Genomic DNA, 17,361 nt, shown 5'->3' with positions numbered 1-17,361 from the left:
GCGCGGAAGCCTACTGCGCAAGGAAGGCGTGGGTAACGGAGGACCTCTCTCGTCCCCGCTTTGCCCAGGCAAGGTGTCCTGGCACCGCCTTGCCTCCTCCGAGCCCTGCAGCTCCTCTCCACTAGAGGCGTGGCTACTCTCCTCCGCTGAGGAGGTGCTGCTTCCCACAATCTTTGGGGGCTCTCTGTAATCCATCCGGCCTTTCCCCTCTCGCCCCTGAGCCGATGGCAGTTGCCTGACAAAGATCATACACCTTGTAACACAATCTGACCAAATACAAAAGTCATAATAAAAACACGACTTTAAACTACTTCTGTCAAATAAAATAATATTCAGCAATCCATTTGAATAGAGTAGTACACAGTGCAATTATCAGCATGTAATATATTAGCAAATTAAAATGAAACAAATTCACGCTTAACAAGTACAATCATAATTACTAAACTACAATCAATAAAAATAACAGCAAGCTGCAATGCATAAAACACCACAGTGCAAGCAAAACCATGTAAAAACAAAGACACACAACTCATAAAATTATATATATAACCTATAACTCCTCTTCTCCTTTCCCAGCTGCTTCTGCTGGGCTGGAGGGTGGGGCAAGGCAGTGGGGAAAAGCCAATGCTTGATGGCCAGCACAAGTCTCTCTCCCCTCACTCCATCTTCACCCCATATCTGCTAGAGGTGAGCATTATAAAGCCCCAGTATTATTTTCCATCTCAGAGAAAAAAAACAAACCAAATTGAACCCAACCTTTCTACCCAAGTCCCCAAATTGCAGGGCCCCACCTCATATATAATCCTAGCGTGCTTAGATCTAATTAGTGCATGAAGAGGTTAAAACCATAGAGTTAGCTGTCCTGCCTATGTCACTTCCTCTCACCTTGGGAGGAAATGGGTCACCAAATCTTTGTTCTCCCTTCTTCCCTCCCTCCTTGTGGATTTCAATAGGTGAGGAGCTCTGAGCTTGGCTTTAAGCAGCATTCTTTCATTTCAGACCAGAATGGAGTCTGAAAATAGCATTTTTTTGCCCTAAGAGTTTAGAAACTTTTGTGACTAAGCAACATTTCCAACTTCCTGCGCACCTTTGCTGACTCCTGCATGGAAAAGCCTATTAATCAGAGAGTTTTGTAAGTAAGCCATTTTATGACTTATCAAAAATGTGGACTCTATGCTAGGGAAGTGGGAAAGCTTAGAAATAGCTTCTAAAAGGGAACCTATTGGGACTCACTGGAAAGGCACATTTTAAATATCGTATGGCCCATATTTACATGCTTTGCAGCGACGAATGTGTGCTTAATCGCACGTCAATTGAACACCGGTAAAATGTTCGCTGCCTGTAATAATTGTAAGGTGTATTTTTTAAAAAGCCATGACAAATGCTCTAAAAATATACTCTTGTTTTGTTTTATTTGCAATTTAATATTTGATATATACAAAAGCAGTGCTTCAAGCTTGGCAGGTAATCTTGCTGCTCCTTACTGGACCCTAAAATGGCAGCGAGGCACTGAATCTCACCACACAGGGACTGTGGAATGAGTCATGCGATCCCCTTGGTTTTCTTTTCTTTGATAATAATTGTTCTTAGTTTTAAATTACATTCCAATAATAGCCTCATTATAACAATACCCATTTATAATACAATTACTAATACCAATCGTTCAAATAACAAATTATATAATTTAGGTGGCTCCCCGTGTGCTAGAATTGATGGTTTGATGATTTTCTTTATTTCTGTGTTCCAAAATCTTGCTAATTTCAATTACATCTCAGTCATAGTAATAATCCCACTATACAACAACTGCAATATTAATAACTTCAATTCGTGTTGACACATTAAATGATTTGTAAGACTACAAGTGAGACACTCAAACTATATCCTTGTTTTTCCTGTGTGTGGTCCAATCACCTTAGTTTTCAAAATGTTATCGGCGTTTACCTGCCTGTACAGATAAAATGGGTATTTTCTGCCTGAGTACTCTATCACAAGGCTGGAAGTCAAGTTACTACAATGGCACCTTGAGAAACAGCCATCTTGAAGCGTTTTGTGGTGGCAAGCTTAATCTGTATTCAGGTGACCGCTTCTCTGTGTGCCATGATACACCTTGGCTGACAAGAAAAGTCAGCGTGGGATAGAAAAGTATAATCCCCAAAGCTACTCTCCCTAAACCTACCAGTTTGCTTGTCTTGCCCAAACTCGAGTTGTCAAAACAGAACATAGCAAAACATTATTTGGAATTTGAAGCCGAGGCAGAGCTGTAAACAGAAGTATACTCTCAGGATGGGTATGGCGGCAGTGAGGGAAATGATTAAAATAATTGCAGCTTTGCTTGATTAGGTCTTCTCAAGAGCATAGTTTTGTGGTGGTGGTGCTTGAAAATATATTTTTACGTATGCCCCTGTTGCAAAATTGACTCAACTCCAACTGTGGGTTAGATTCCATCTGCCGTTTCAGATGCGCCTGCTTCCCTCTCCTGCGTTGTCTTCAGCTGCTGTCTGCTGTTCAGAGTAGAGCTCTGTGAATCTTTATATGGATTTCGATCTTCTACAGAGTGGCTCTAAAGACGCTGCCTACCAAAATATTTTGAGGCAGCGTGGTACTGAGCTTTGTGTTGCCGTTCGGGGTGTGCATCCACCAACAAGATTTGGTTCAGCTCCTGATTCAACACTTCGGAAAACAACTTTAAATCGCTGGAAAATTTAAAAATTACACTTTTATTACTATTACACTTTCCCCTTGGATGGGATGAAATTTGCAAACACACTACCCACCCCCCACTCCCGCCAAATCAGGTAAAGGTAAAGGTACCCCTGCCCGTACGGGCCAGTCGTGACAGACTCTGGGGTTGCGCGCCCATCTCGCTTAAGAGGCCGGGGGCCAGCGCTGTCCGCAGACACTTCCGGGTCACGTGGCCAGTGTGACGAAGCTGCTCTGGTGAGCCAGCACCAGCGCAGCACACGGAAACGCCGTTTACCTTCCGCTGGTAAGCGGTCCCTATTTATCTACTTGCACTTAAGGGTGCTTTCAAACTGCTAGGTGGGCAGGAGCTGGGACTGAAAGACGGGAGCTCACCCTGCCGTGGGGATTCGAACCGCCGACCATGCGATCGGCAAGCCCTAGGCACTGAGGTTTTACCCACAGCGCCACCCGCGTCCCTCCGCCAAATCAGTTAAGTCTGCCTAATTACAGGGCAATAGGTTCAGGGGCTTTTAAGTTGTTGTTGTTGTTGTTGTTGTTGTTGTTGTTGTTGTTGTTGTTGTTGTTACTATTTATTATTTATACCCCACCGATCTGGCTGGGTTTCCCCAGCCACTCTGGGTGGCTTACAGCACATAAAAAATGGTAAAACATTAGACATCAAAAATTTCCCACTAAAGAGTTGCCTTTAGATGTCTTCTAAACCTCAGTTTTTTATTTCCCTGACATCTGATGGGAGGGCATTCCAGAGGGCAGGTGCCACTACTAGGTTTTGTTTTTGGTTTTTTTGTAAAGGAAACATCTATAATAGTTTTTACTTTTTTTACATAATCAAATGAAGTTTGTGGGCCATACGTGAGAGGATGAATTCTGCCAAAGTTCAGAAGGTAGCCATGTGGATATTCTGCAAGGGCAGACTTTGCAGTTTGAGGATGGATCAAAAATGGGAATTGCTTCATCTCTCATGATGTATTGTGGACAATTTGTCTAAAAACAGCACACATTAGAGAGGCGCCCCTAGGTAAGAAACCTGCCAAACTGCAGATAAATCAGTCCACTATGTTTTTGCAATCTTCTTTAAAGTTTACTTTTGGGGAGGCGGGTGGAGAACTAAAAGGGATTGAATTAGATCGTCTCTACGTCCAAAACGCTGAGACTGGAAAGTCAGGGCAAAATCATCCCCTTTGGCTTGATTTGTTAGTCATAGCAAATCTCCCCCACCCCACCTCATCCCTGGTGTTTCCCTACCCCCCACCTCCCCTTGCACCCTAGCATTTTCCTTATATGAGAAGCTTGGAAACATTGGTTTTACTTTTAGCAGAGACTTGTCTGCAGTATTTTGTGTGTGTGTGTCTGAGGCACCCTGACAAGCTTCAATATGTGCCCCCAACTTTGACCCTTCACACATGCTTCTTAAAGGTCCTCCTTTACCCCCAGACAAACCTCAAATCCCTCCAGTGCACTCTGCTTCAGCCGAGGATTTATCCAGAGCTGATGACTGATCCTGGTTTCCATCTGGAATGAATGAGTTTGCCAACACTGCATTTGTTATTCCATAAACAATATTGTACCTGGTTTTGGGAAGCTAGATGGCCTAGTGAGCTTCTGTCCTACAAGTTTGGCACTGTGCAGACATATTACATGGTCCCCTTTCCCCTCTGGGCCAGCCGTGTTGGAATGCAACTCCCATAATTCCTGACCGTTGCCTATGCTAGCTGGGGCTGATGGGAGTTGGTCTAATATCTGAAGAGAACTAGATCATGGCCTATCAAAATGGCAGAGCTAGTTATGAGGTGGCTGACTCAGGCAGCTGATTTTGGATGTCACGAAGGCCAGCAAATACCATATTTTTTGCTCTACAACACTCACTTTTTTCTTCCTAAAAAGTAAGGGGAAGTGTATGTGCGTCTTATGAAGCTAATGCAGGCTGTGCAGCTGCACAGTGATCCCTTCTTTCGCTGCACAGCGATCCCTCTTGCTGTTCTGGCTTCTGGGATTCAGAATAATTTTTTTTCTTGTTTTCCTCCTCCAAAAACTAGGTGCGCCTTGTGGCCTGGTGCGTCTTATAGAGCGGAAAATATGGTAGCTACATTGCCACTGTTATTCTATTTTTACTGCCAGAAACATTTTCTTATTCCCAACAGAAATACACTAATGTTCATTGCTCTTTTCCATGTTATATGCTCCTTGTGGTGCGGAGCTGAATCCTTCTAATTTCCCATCTCCATTTCCCTTTCCTGTTTCCTTTGACCTGTTGGTGTCTTCTAAGAACGAGGCTTGCAGTGCAAGTACTTCTGCCATGAACCCACAAAAACCCAGGGTGGGCCCTACTAGGCTCTGCAGTGTTCATGCTCAGATTTTGTTCAAGAACATGCTAGAGTGAGTTTCCATTTCCACAAAGAAACCACAGCCCAGCCCACTGATCTGGATTATTAAGTGGTTCAAGATCTGGTTCCAAAAGCCAAAAATCAATCATATCTATTAAACCTTCTGCACCTGGGAGAAAGTAGAACAATGCCCCCTTTCCCATATCGAACTGTTTTTAGCACATTCCTCATCAAAAGCTGCTGCCAAATATTTACTGCCATTTTCTGAAGGGAGAAGTCCCCGATTTTTTTTTTTAGTGGTGTGACCTTCAGCTTTATTGACCATGATAAAATGCACATGCCAGTGCTACCAAAATGCTTTATTGCCCTGCATGAGATAAGCTAAATTACATTCGCTCTCCCAAACTACCGAGCATTCTTGATGGGAGCCTGAAGCATTTCTATTAGGAAACGGCAGGTGCGGGCCAGGAATTAGTAGATGGTTGCCATTTCGAGAAATATTTCACAAAGACCGCCGTCTGCGTTTGACCTTCCCATTGAGCTGCTTATCACAGCCAATAAACCCTGACTCATTAATTAGAGCTGCCCTCCAAACTGAAGGTGCTTCAGACAACAGAGTTTGAAATGGTAGGACTTGCTGGAGTGCATAGAACCGGATGGCTGGGAGCGAAACAACATCTCCTACAAAGCGACTATATTTCCGGGTAGGGGATGTTATCAGCGTTACATTCATAATTGCTTGGTGCAGCATACAAATTTACCCAGAATACTGCTCAGCTGTGTTAGGAACCAAGTGCCATTCCCCAGAGTAGCTCTTCTCCAGCTAGGAATGCCAAATGAGATTCTGAGCATATGTGGCTAGCATTCGGCAGTTTGTAAGTGACCTCGTGGAAGTTCCTTAAGGCTACTTTTCACTCCTGATGAAACTCTCATTGACTGCTGTGAAAATACAGTGGTACCTCGGGTTAAGAACTCAATTCGTTCCGGAGGTCCGTTCTTAACCTGAAACTGTTATTAACCTGAAGCACCACTTTAGCTAATGGGGCCTCCCGCTACCGCTGCGCTGCCGGAGCACGATTTCTGTTCTCATCCTGAAGCAAAGTTCTTAATCTGAGGTACTATTTCTGGGTTAGTGGAGTCTGTAACCTGAAGCGAATGTAACTTGAAGCGTATGTAACCCGAGGTACCACTGTATAGGGCTATTCAGAAGAGGCCTCCCTCAGTCCATGTAGATAGCCAGCTTGTGGAAGGGACAGCTGGAGATTGTCCACTGGCTCCTATAATGTCCATAATGTCCGTACGTTTGAGTGCAATGCCAGGAAGGAGAGCTTATGAATATCCCACTGTATCCAAATGGGCTCAGTTACCAAAGTTCTTCTCAATGAGTGGACATCAAGGGAGACTGTAGGGTATAGGGGTGTGATGGGTAGGGGCAGTAGTCGTGGCCCGTTAGCTCTTCACTTGTATAGTTTATACCTGGAGGGTTAGAGTGCACCAAGCCTTTATGTCAGCTGCAACAGGGCCAGTTGCTTTGCAGGTAGAAGTCCAGAGGATATTTTGTATTAATTGTATGCTCTCTTTGAAATGCCTGTTGGTTGCAGTGAATGACATACCCAGCAAGGGCAGGCTTTGGTCTTTCAAATTTCACAGGAGTAGGTCAGCAATAAAAAAAACACCGGTGTCAGTGAAGTTAACTTTATTCAAAGAAACCCAAACAGCACAGGCCTAGTGGTCACAGCAACTCTTCCCAGTAGGTCTTGCCCCAGTGAAACAGTTGGAAAGACTGCCTTCCCACCATTCCCACCATTCTCTAAGGCTCCTTCCCCAGTAGCCTAAGGCTCCATTGTCTTGTCTCTTGTTGCTTCACCCTCTACATTTCTCTGCATGTTCTGGGAGACCAGAGAGGAGGGGAGCAGGTCGCAGCAAGAAGGGGAGACTCCCTGGATTCTTCAGCAGCCTGCCTCATTTCTGTCTCCTGGCCCCCACTCCTCTCCTGCCTCCGATTCAGGACTGCTCTCTGCCCCAGCCTCTTACTGCGCACTAAACCCTGTTACCTCTTCAGCTTCCGGCACCCCCTCCCAGTCTGCCCTCTGCAGCCAGCCAGACCACAACACCCCTTGCCTCTCACCTTCGTTTCTGCTCAATTCACTAGGTCATAGTTGCAGCTCTCCTGCCCTCAATCTACCTCTGTACCCAGATTACCTGACCAAGCAAATCAGCCTTTTGTTGGGTGAGATTCTATACTCTGTGGGTCAGTCAGTTCTCTTGGTTCTTTCTTATAAGCCTTACCTATGACTGTTGTTTCTGGTTGTGTGTGTCTGGGGCAGGCAACTGAATTTTCAGGTGTCTATGGGATAGGTTGAAAGAGAAAAAACAAACCTACAGGTCATAGTCTGCATGCGTACAAGCACACCAGATGCAGGCAAGCTTCTTTCACTTGCTGAGACAACTCGTAACATTGAGTCAATTCTGAATTGAGCTGAAAGGAGTTTGCCTCGTCACTAATTCCACACCTGTTCTAGCATCAGTGCCAACCTAAGCCTCTAATCACCTTTTTCTGTGGACTATAAATGCTATTTAAGCTATAACACTTTCTCAAAGGACTGCATCAATGCCTTTCTGACATTGGCGTGAGAAATTTCTAATAGAGAGCAGCAGCCTTATGCTGGGATTAGGGATGGGTAAATCTGTTTCAGTTTCTAAATTTTCCATTCTTGGAAAATTTCAGTTGTTCACATTTCCACATCAGTTTGCTTTTTTAAAAAAAGAGGTCTCATGAAAATACACAAGCATTTTGGTGTGTATTTCTTCACAAATACAGAGTTTTGCATGCAATTTTTTCCTAATATGTACATTTTTTGCAAGGCGGTTTCCAGTAATGTAATGCAGTTTTGAAAACTTTGAATATTAAAAGTGAACTGAGTCTAATCCCCATCCATAGCTAGGATCCAGCAAGTTCACTCTAAAGTGCTGCTTTAGGGGCTAAACTGGATGTGTGTAACCACACAGATTAGAACAGGATGGAAATATGCTCCAAAACCCAGGAGAAGTACTCTGGTGCAATTTCATGTCCTGAAAAGGTAATTTACACACACAGATTCAGATGGCTGTTGCTGTGACTTATGCAAATATACAAATTACACAAATTTTGCAGGCATGAAACGAGTTGTAAGCATGCTTATTTGGAATTAAGTCTGCAGTGCAAAGCACACGTAGGGTGAGGAACGGCTAAGGGAGCTGGGCATGTTTAGCCTGTAGAAGAGGAGGTTAAGGGGTGATATGATAGCCATGTTCAAATATATAAAAGGATGTCACATAGAGGAGGAAGAAAGGTTGTTTTCTGCTGCTCCAGAGAAGCGGACACGGAGCAATGGATCCAAACTACAAGAAAGAAGATTCCACCTAAACATTAGGAAGAACTTCCTGACAGTAAGAGCTGTTCGACAGTGGAATTTGCTGCCAAGGAGTGTGGTGGAGTCTCCTACTTTGGAGGTCTTTAAGCAGAGGCTTGACAACCATATGTCAGGAGTGCTCTGATGGTGTTTCCTGCTTGGCAGGGGGTTGGACTCGATGGCCCTTGTGGTCTCTTCCAACTCTATGATTCTATGATTCTAGGGTGATATCAAACTAAGTAGTATTGTTGGACCGCATGTGACTCGGATATTCTGGAGCACGGACTGGACACAGGGAGGCAAACACCAATTCAGGTTTTAAGCAGAGTTTATTTGGTTCGCATCTGCAAAGCAAATGGTGCAGTGCAATATGTTCGCAATCTGCACACCCCAATCAGGGTGCACCCACTTTTTATAGACTATACAAATAAGCAGAGAGTGAAGCTTTACATTCTTATCCAATCAGGCTCTAACATTCCATGTTTCTCCTTTTGAAGGTTAGATTCTTAATTTACTCATTCTTGTTTGTCTGCCTGCTATGGCCTTGCTCGTCTTGTAACAGTTGCACGATAACTGCGTGCTGGAAGTTTCTATTTCTGAGGCCCTTCACTATTTTGAGTAGACCCATTTAAACAAATGGATCTCTTCTGAGTAGGATGATAGCTGCAAGAAACTGTTACGGTATTTACTCCTCACAGTAAATATCAGAATCCATGAAACCCATAACAAACTATAGTTCCCAAGGATTCTGTGTGTGTGTGTGTGTGTGTGTGTGTGCGCGCGCTTCAAATGTGTGGTGTGTATGCAGCCTAACACTGAATATCACCCTTGAGAGGGAGTAAATTCAGTAGAACTTACTTGTGTGTCAAGGTCCCCAAGCCCCCCCCCCCCCAATAACTCACACATCACACATCAATTTTGGTTTGGGTTTTTGGCACGATTTTGGTCACAACTTTATTTAAATACATCCAAGTGAGTGGTTGCTTAGGCATTGGTTCCAACTGTCTGTCCTTGTCCAGGGGACAGAACTGACTTCCGGATTCCAGTGAAAGCCAGTGCGGGAAACAACTTTTGGGGAGAAAATGAAGCTGGACCTCAGTCCCTCACTTCTCACCCTCATGCTCCTGGTGGCTTGCACGGCCCAAGTCCGATGCCAGGGACAAGGACGAAAAGAATGGCAAGCCCCTGGATTCCTTTAACGGAATTCCCTTTCCGCACCACCATTGGAGGGGTGGGCACTTACCCCTCCACCAACCAATTTGAACCAATGCCTAACCGCCAACCTTACAAGTTGTGACGATTTGCTACGCAGTAGGCAAAACCAAATGGCACCAGCCAATCAGCCAAATGGACAAATTCCTACCAGGCCCCCGCCTCAAAGCAGACAACCCCATGACAGGCATAGCAAGGTCAAGCGAACAACCCCCCCAATACACGGAGGGTGGGCGGGTGATCCGGTGCAAGCAGCCAAGAGAACGTTCAAAGTTGGGCGACCAGTATTTAAAACCTCTGACCCCTCCTTCAAAATTGGCAACAAGCAGTTCTCCCCAGCGACCCGATTAACCAATTCACTGCCTGGGTCCCTCTACAAATCCGCCCAGCAACAATCCCCCACCGCAACACGTGCTCTCTGCTAGGGAGAACACGTTTTCTGAGCACACCTGCTTAGACTTGGGTTGAAAGCTCAGCCCACTGATAACGTGCCAGGACACTGGAAATGATGAGAGATGCCTTTCACCTGGTCACTCCCACACTGTGCAACAGACAAAGGAGGCCGAGGAAAGAAAGGGGAAATCTTCCTCCTCTCTTTTCCCCATGTGGTCCACAAATATTCTCACAGCCGCTGCCACCTGAAGGTTAAAAAAAGGGATGTGTTTGGGGTTAGGAAAAGGAAAGGACTGACGCAGAAGAGAGGGGAGAAACAACAAATCCTTCTGTGGCTTGTATTTTGATATGAGCTGGGGGTCGGGGAGGAATCCAGTATTTTTGAAAGCTTGCTTCTCCTTTAAGGCACTACCAAAGTCCATTTCTGAACCTGGCCTGAAAACAGACACCTCAGGCTTCCCTATCCATTTTTTAAAACTATTTATGATTTTCAGGTTTTTCATTTCAATAATTTTATAGTCATTTTAACATTTAAAAACTTGTCTTCCTTCCCCGTCTTTCTGCGGTTCCTTAAATTTATTTTTAATATTTTCTGCATATCCAGGTTAACTTAATTTGTTCATTTATTCATCTACTTTAAATATTATACTCTTAGGAAACTGCAGGTTGTTACAATAATCCTGCCAATGTTCTTGCCTGTTTACAATTTGTTTGTAAATACTCAGCAAGCCATTTCCATTCTTTTATAAAAAGTTTGTTATCTTGATTTCTTATTTTTCCGGTTTTTGTTCCTCCCCTCCCCTATTTTTCAAATCTCCTTTACTTCCCCAAGGCATCCCTATCCCTGTTCGTGTCTGTCCCAGATCCAAACATGGACACAGTAGAGGAAGCCATTATGCCCAGGGCCGGCCTGAGATGTTTTGCCACTGCAGGGAAAATACCCCTCTCACACAGCCCCACCTGCCCTGCAGATCTATCCCGTCCTCCCGTGCCCACCATTGTTCCCACATTCCCACTGACCCTGCCACTTCCCCCTCACCCATGGCTGCACCCATGGCAGCAGTGAGGGCAATGGTGCAGTGGTGGAACGGGTAAAGCATTGGTGGGACTGGCAGTGGCGCAACGGTGGGGGTAGAAAGGAGTTTGCTTCTACCGCCCATCTGGCCTCATTGAAAATGGCACACAACAGGCCTTCTTCACTTTCCGCTCCCTCCTTCAGGTGGCAGCTTGGACCATCTTCGTAACGCTGCCTTCCTTCCCATGGAAAGCCATTGGAGTTCTTAATGGCTGTTCTGCTCCCAAGCAATTTGATGGGCAGGAGCTCGCCCAGAAAGTGTGACCAAGAGATGGAAATTCCACGTTATCTTTACTACACATGACTCATTGTTATGCTTGGTAGAATGTGCCCTGAGGTTGCGGAGATAAGCTTGTGTTTGCACAGTTTGGAACACATTGCGCGCGCACACACACACACACACACACACACACACTATAGCTGTCAACCGTCCCTTATTTGGTGGGAAACTCCCTTATCCCAGCGCTGTGTCCCGCTGCTGTCCCTTATTGATGATGTCCCTTAAATTTCAAAGGAAGCAGCTCCTCTCCCTCCCTCCCTGCCAGCCAGGGAGGAGGGAGGCTCCAACTGTGTTGCTTGGCTGCCCGGCCCGCCCCCCTCTGGCCTCCTCTCACCAGCCTCGGCCCCCGGGAGCCCCTCTGCGCCGGGACTGGCGGGAGCCTCGGGCCCTTCCACCGCCATCCTCCTCGCGGCCACCGAACTGGGGCCTCCCTGCCGCCGCTGCTCTCGCTAGGCTGTACCTCGGCTGCACCGCCAAAGGCCCCAGATGAGATGGGCAGCCTGGCGCAGCCTATGAATTGCTGAGGAGCCTTGAGAGGAGAGCGAGGGCAACCATAGAGAAAGCAGTTCAGAGAGAGGAGGCGGAGGCGCGGGCAGGAGTTCCAAGGGCTAACCATAGAGGGGGAAAGTGGAGGAAGGACTGCAAGTCCCATAGATTTGTAGTGGTAGACTAGCATAGATGGTCTGATCTGCGGGTTTACTTTGGGCGCTATTTCCCCCCCCCTTCCTCCTACCTCATCTGATGGAAATGAGAGCTGCAGATGGAGCACGAGAGAAAAGATACAGAACTGCAGCAGCATCTTCATAACTTGGACTTCCTTTTGCGCGAAAAGTGGTTGCTGCTTGTAGTTATTTAATTGCAGTGTTTCATTAGCTGGTGTCTTGAGCAGCAACCTCTGGAAACGAAGGGCTAAAAACCGGCGCTGCTCTCCAAAATTATCTGGTCCCTTTTAACTTCGTATTTCAGCTGGTTGACTAAAATCCATTATTTTGGCTGCTGATCCCTTATTTTCAAATCTGTAAGTTGACAGCTATGACACACACATACCAGCCACATATCTGTCACTAGACACTGGTCCTACCACTGTCAGAAATGCAGAGCAGTTCTCATCCCGACTGCAAAGTTGTCCCCACATGCAGAATTTTGTTTTCCCTTGTGTGAATGAAGTCAACAGTGGCTGACTGATGAGTCCCCAGGTGATAACAAAAATGTTGATTATTTATCCCTGTGTGCATGACCTTATACTATGTACTATTGAATTTCATTATATTTCTATCATTCCGTTTTATAAGGTCATGCAATTTATTCTGCGTAACGGAGCAATTCTTCTCCCCATTTACTGTGGTTCCTAACTCAGTGTCATTCACAAATTTCTTCAGATCTCCTTTACTTCCCCAAGGTCACAACTGTATAAAATAATCCCTGAACAGTGACCCCGAGAATTTGGCTGGTTATTTATCTCAAATAAGATAACTTACCTTTTATCATAACTTTTGTCTCTTTTTTTCAAACTATACCATATAGAGCTTCTTGTACATACGTTGATAACCACTTTTGCCAGTTTAAGGAATATTATTTCATGTGAACATGTTGTTCTTCTTTGGAGATCACTCATAGCCGAGTAAGATTGTCTTCCATAAACACGGTTTTAAAAGTGAGTCCGTAAGTGACTGTGGAGGCCAATTCTGGATCCACACATCCTTCTACAGTGGAGCCATAGGTTTCTGGGCAGGAGTTGATCGTGGTGAGGGTTTGCCAAGCATGTCTGCCTCTTAGCGCGTTTCTCCCTTTCATCCTGAGTTTGAGGGTCTTCAAAGCCCATGACGCCTTTGGTACAAGCTGTTCTCCAATTGGAGCACTCGCAAACCAGTGTTTCCCAGAGGGCACCAGATTTGCCTTGAGAGAGTCTTTGAACCTCTTTTGTTGACCACCAGCATTACGCTAACCATTTTAAAGTTCGGAATAGAGTAGTTGCTTTGAAAGACGATAATCAGGCATCCAAACAACATGACCAGTCCAATGAAGTTGATGTTGAAGAATGATTGCTTCGACACTGGTGATCTTTGCTTCTTCTAGTACACTGGCATTAGTTTACTTGTCTTCCCAAGTGATGTGTAAAAAAGACACCATTGATGGAATCTTTCAAGGAGTTGGAGATGGTGTTTATAAGTGGTCCACATTTCACATTTAAGGAATATTATTTCATCTGATCATGGATCAGGTACTTTACTAAAGTGCAAACAGAGTAGTTGTGTTTGTATTTACCCCAGCAGAAAGTTATTTGTCGTTTTGAAATGGATATTGATCAGAACATGAGATTAAGCAGAACATTTGTGGTTAGCCTCTCCTCCCTCCAAGAGGGGAGGTGTTGTGGGCGGGACGCGATTTCTGCATCACCCACTCACCTGGCTGGCGCACCACGCCCACAGGTAAGCGCCCAACCGGGCGGCTTGGAGTGGGTGTGGATTGCAGTTTATGTTACTGCTGCGCCAGCCATTCTGCCTCATTTTCCGCCTTCCCATCGCAAATCAAGGACCTTCCCTTGCATCTCCTTCACGAGCTCAGCAGCGAGGAAGCGACCACGTGGATTTTACTTGGAAGAAGGGAGGCTCTTTCATCAGGGAAGTTTTGCGTGAGTTACTGGCTCCCCCCATTCAGTTGTTGTGTGCCTGCTTTATTTCTTAGAATTTTCCCCTGCGCGGCTGTACGCTTTCGCCCTGCTTTCTCAATTTAAACCCCACTGCGACTTTGGGACTGCTACTGTGTGCTCTCTCTCTCTCTCTCTGTCTCTCTCTGTGTGTGTGTGTGTGTATGCCTGTGTGAGACATCAGCAGCAAGTTATGGGATGTGCACTGACTGGAAATGAAGCAGTGTGACTGCCCCAAAACTTTTGCAAGTGCAAACAGTTGTGAAGGGGTATTGTCTGTGGCTGCCTTAATAGCAGCCACAATATGAGCACAACTCATCATGAATGCACACTAAGAAGTAGATCTGGTTGTGTCTGTGGTTCTCCAAAGGGTTTCCTTGAAGGAAGCTTGGCAGGTGAACTTTACTGGCATCTTGAATTAACACTATTCTGAATCAGTCCCTGGCTTTCCCCTATCTTTCTCCTTTTCTTATCCATTACTTGAAAGCCCTTTGGGTTCAGCACCTAGCACACCACTTGTGCTAAACAAATGAAGTAGTCAGAGCCTTTGGGCATTCACAAATGTTTAATAAAGTTGCTACTGTTTCTGACGGCATTCATATTACAATATCCAATGTTCTGAGCTGTCTTGAATATGGATTCGCAATGTTTCCCCTGATACACTGGAGTCGTTACAGGAATCATTACAGTCATTGATCATGCACCCATTTTTGTAGCTTGTGGTATTGCTAGTACATGTTTTCCATGGAGAAAACCCTACATTGTAGTGTCAGTGTTTGCTCACCTGAAATGCTAGGAGGCAGGTGTAAGAATGTATTATGTGGGAGTTAAAATCCCACTCTTTGATCACGGGAGAAGGCTCACTTTGGCATGCTTCTTTAGACAGTGTTTCCAGTCACTGCTTAATAGCATGTTTGTGATCTCAGACATTATCACTGCACTCATTAGCACCACTTCAATGCAGCAGAAGGAAACCAGGATTTGCCTGCTAAATCCAGGCTAGCCTGCAGGGGGTAGAGCTGGATATATGCTCCTTTGCCATGTATTTATAGCAGGCATAGGCAAACTCGGCCCTCCAGATGTTTTGGGACTACAACTCCCATCATCCCTAGCTAACAGGACCAGTGGTCGGGGATGATGGGAGTTGTAGTCCCAAAACATCTGGAGGGTTAAGTTTGCCTACGCCTGATTAATAGTATTAAATGCCTACACGGCCTTCCAACAAGGATAGGGTCAGGGTGACTCAGACTTTAGGACAAGGCTATGACATGCAGATGAAGTTGGAGATCCATCCCAAATCCTATTGTTTGTGTAACCAAAAGTTTTCTTCAGTGACCAGTAGTTTGCTGTTTTTGCAGAATCAGTGGTTGTGAATATATCAGAAATCTTTCCTCAGGTCATGTATCAAGGCTTGAGGCCAACCAAGCTTTATCTCAGCTACCAAGAGTGTCTGCCATTATTCTTGCCTATATTTGTCTCTCTCCATAGGGGAAGAACCCTGGGATTGAGGATTAGGCAGTTGGAGGAACAGGAATAGGCAAATCTGTCAGTTTCATTTCATTCTGTTTCTCGTTTTCCTCATCACAAATTCCATGCTCCACATTTCTGCAGCAATATTTGGGTGTTGTCTTTTAGAAAAAAATGTCAGCGCAAATTTCTTTAGGCAAAGCAATTTCCCCATATATGAGAGATGCACTGTTATGCGCACTTTGCCCTCTTACATGCATTTTTTTTTGGTAAGCGTTACTTGGCTTGAGAACTGCATTGCAAAATTCAGAGATGTGCAAATTTTGAAGGTTGGCTGTGCTTTGGTTTGTGAATTGTTTTGGAAAGTGCAATTTTTGAAAAGTCTGCCTTTAAATGTGAACTTAGTCAAATTCCTACGGAGGACTTTTGAGCCTGTTTTCCATGGTTTGGCATTATGTACAAATCACTGGGTATTCCAACTGCCTGCCTCCCCAAGTCATTTTATCTGTTCGGGGTGGACAGTACTGATAGTTGAGAGCAAGTCCCGTTGAAATCAGTGGAAGTTGCTTTTGGCTAAATATGTAGAGGATCTGGTTGCAAGTGAGTGAACACTGCTAGCAGGGGACCAGGGAAAACAACCCTGGGGACTGTTGTCTGGCAAGGGTGCTGAGAATTCTCTGCTAATGATCTATGGCTTTCCCCTTCCTTTTCCTAGAACTACAACTCCCAGGACAGCTTGGGGTGAGGAAATGGCGATTAAGCCAGTTGAACTAGTGATGTCTATATAAGCTACATGTTGCTATTGCTACCCTTCACCCAAATTCTGGGAACTTGTGTTCTGAAAAACAAGCAAAAGACTAAGTTCACCTGCAGATGGTCACTGTTTTGCAGGAGGGATTCAAGTGCACACTGGAGCAGTGGCGTAGCGTGGGTTGTCAGCACCCGGGGCAAGGCAAGTAATTTGCGCCCCCTAACCTGTGGATTTGCGCCCCCTAACCCGTGGATTTGCGCCCCCTAACCCTAACCCCCAGATGTTGCGCCCGGTGCGGCCGGCCCCCCCTGCACCCCCACGCTACGCCACTGCACTGGAGCCCAATATTTGTGCAATTAAAAGTGCATAAAATTGTTCCGTCACCTCAATGCAACAAAGCTACTTAAAAAATAACAACAGCTTTCTGCAGTTAGGTGGGGAAATGCCCTGAAAAGTGTGGGATAGAGAAATGATTATAAACACAAGCAACCCACGATGAATGCTCATTGTCATATAACCACCCCACAAACAAATCAGAACAAAGACTCCACAAAGATTTGACATAATTGCAGAACAGCTGCAATTATTGAAATGAATAGGTTACTTGATAATCTTAGAAATGGATTGAAAAGGGCCAGTGAAACCTGACATTGCTAGTTGAGAGGCTATTTGTCCCAAGTGTTTATGTTGAAGCAGAATTCGGATTTGGTCTCGCTACCAAAAGCAACAGATTTTAATTTGGAAAGTAATAGGCAGGAGCTACCACTGTACAAAAGCAATCAGGCATCACATGTCATGTAGCCATCCCAGCTGGATGGCTATGCAGCAATATCAAAAGTGCTAAATGTATCCTATGACCTTTTGCTCCTGGTCTCGGGCTCCCCATTTGGATGTATTTATTTTTCTGCAAAACAAACCACTCCATGCCTCTCATTGTGTTTCATCTTGTGTTTAATTTAAATGGAAGATAGTCAAAGGCAAAGGACTAATTTGTCACACTGGGAAGAGAACTCTCAGTGAGCAACTAAAAAACTTTGCTGCTCTATTATCATTTTTGAAAAGGGATGCAATTATTTTTTTTGTTTTCCCGGAAGTGTTAATATGCTACATTATTCTT

The 17,361-nt window shown here is 45.0% G+C and overlaps 1 long non-coding RNA gene across 3 annotated transcripts in view; it reads left to right on the top strand.

The window, feature by feature from the left end:
* Nucleotides 1-744: 744 nt before the first annotated feature.
* The window catches only part of LOC310703456, an 82,003-nt gene continuing 65,386 nt past the window's right edge, over nucleotides 745-17,361 (top strand). For all 3 annotated transcript variants that reach the window (XR_014524142.1, XR_014524143.1, XR_014524144.1), the window contains exon 1: nucleotides 745-1,132. This is a non-coding gene — a long non-coding RNA (uncharacterized lncRNA). The remainder of the gene's footprint in view (nucleotides 1,133-17,361) is intronic.

The sequence above is a fragment of the Podarcis liolepis genome, assembly GCF_965112155.1.
Source record: "Podarcis liolepis genome assembly, chromosome: 3".
In the NCBI taxonomy this organism is placed as follows: Eukaryota; Metazoa; Chordata; class Lepidosauria; order Squamata; family Lacertidae; genus Podarcis; species Podarcis liolepis.
Note: the sequence above shows the minus strand (reverse complement) of the source record. Positions and strands in the feature narration are given on the sequence as shown.